Raw genomic sequence first — 2277 nt, forward strand, 5'->3', positions numbered from 1 at the left:
ACGTCACAAGACATTCGTTCAAGTTGGTCGTTGATTCCTTGACTCAGTTTTTTTTTTATTACAGGGAGCACGCAGTCCTCTGACTAAACATGCTGAGCTACTGTGCTGGCGCCCCTAGACCATGGGTATGCATGTATGTACTAAACCGGGGATCTAAAAACGACAGAGGGGCTTTCTCACGCCGTAGCCCTCAGTGGTTCACAACCCCACAGCAGGCCACAGTAGTCCACCTGTAACGCCGGAAATGCATATCCTCCTATTTCCATCTATTGTACTATAAATTTGTTTTCCTTATTTTTGTTACCTGAATATATAACATTTCTGTGTCTTCGTATATTGTAATTGTTTTACTATTTGTATATATATATTTATGCATTTATGTCGATGTATAATTGGTTTGTTTCGTAAATATCATTTGTATTTTTACGCTGGGTCTTGCCTAGGGAAAACTGCTATCGAACGATTACATCGATAGGTCGTGTGAAGAATCAAAGTGTGTAGGTTCTTTGGTAGTGTTAACTCTGCCGCGTGGAGCGCGGGCAGAGAGAGAGTCTGGCTGGAGTAGCGAGTGGAGCAGGTGTGTTGTGTAAAGCTCCCGCGAGTTGCCGCGCTTTCGGGGTTTGGCAGCATGTAATTGCGCTCGACTTGCGATGATAGTTTCTGACATGGTGTCGCGGACGGGAAGCATTAGCTGGCGCACATCAAGAGCCCGTTTCGCCTGGTGACCGTGTCGAGAAGAAGGCGCGCCAACATCCAGCTTCTGCAACAGCGACGGCCGACAATGAGTGACTGTCGCCACCTCCTCGATCGACGGCTTCAAACCTTCAATCAACCAACAAGGAAGACTGGAAGCACGTAAAGTTTTAGAACTGTATGGCTGACCTCAGCTTTTTAAAACTGTTCAAATCACAAAATTACAGCAACTTAGCATGAACCTTTGTTGCTCATTGTCCCAATTGCATTGCCTAGCAGGGTCCCTTCCTATTCCGGAATGAACCCGAGTGTCGTTGAAATTCACTTCACTACTTTAATTTCAAAGTTCAGTTAAAGTATTCATAGCTGGCTACAATATTCAGATTACACAAGCACAAATTAAGAGTGCGAGTTTTGTTACCGTATTTTAGCTTACCTGTGACTGCAGCTCAGCTTGGTACGTACTAAATTTTACTATTGTTAATTGTTCAGAATCATTTAATTCAAGTTCAAAGTTAAATCTCTTATTTCTAAATTGCGTAGATTCAAGTAGCTTTTGAAATGATTGTTGAGGTAGTCCAAGACTAACTGTATTTTACTGAATTTCGATGTGCTTCAGAAAGAAAGCTCACTATTAACTTCGGTCACTAAATTAACTTTCGATTTTCCTGTTTTATTAATTCTTTTGCTAAATTAAGTCAGAGTGTAGCGAAATTTATTACTTCTGACAAACTTTCAGTTTTCACACTGCACGTGTCAACCTTCAGTTGCCACGCTTCTAGTGCTAATTATACAGGGCTATTACAAATGATTGAAGCGATTTCATAAATTCACTGTAGCTCCATTCATTGACATATGGTTACGACACACTACAGATACGTAGAAAAACTCATAAAGTTTTGTTCGGCTAAAGCCGCACTTCAGGTTTCTGTCGTCAGAGCGCTCGAGAGCGCAGTGAGACAAAATGGCGACAGGAGCCGAGAAAGCGTATGTCGTGCTTGAAATGCACTCACATCAGTCAGTCATAACAGTGCAACGACACTTCAGGACGAAGTTCAACAAAGATCCACCAACTGCTAACTCCATTCGGCGATGGTATGCGCAGTTTAAAGCTTCTGGATGCCTCTGTAAGGCGAAATGAACGGGTCGGCCTGCAGTGACCGAAGAAACGGTTGAACGCGTGCGGGCAAGTTTCACGCGTAGCCCGCGGAAAATTGGCCCATGCCACAACTGGAGACCGACAGCGCCGACTTCATCTTTCAACAGGATGGTGCCCCACCGCACTTCCATCATGATGTTCGGCATTTCTTAAACAGCAGATTGGAAAACCGATGGATCGGTCGTGGTGGAGATCATGATCAGCAATTCATGTCATGTCTCCCTACTTAACCCCATGCGATTTCTTTCTGTGAGGTTATGTGAAAAATTCAGTGTTTAAACCTCCTCTACCAAGAAACGTGCCAGAACTGCGAGCTCGCATCAACGATGCTTTCGAACTCATTGATGGGGACATGCTGCGCCGAGCGTGGGAGGAACTTGATTATCGGATTGATGTCTGCCGAATCACTAAAGGGGCACATATCG

The sequence above is a fragment of the Schistocerca cancellata genome, chromosome 2 (assembly GCF_023864275.1).
Source record: "Schistocerca cancellata isolate TAMUIC-IGC-003103 chromosome 2, iqSchCanc2.1, whole genome shotgun sequence".
Lineage (NCBI taxonomy): Eukaryota > Metazoa > Arthropoda > Insecta > Orthoptera > Acrididae > Schistocerca > Schistocerca cancellata.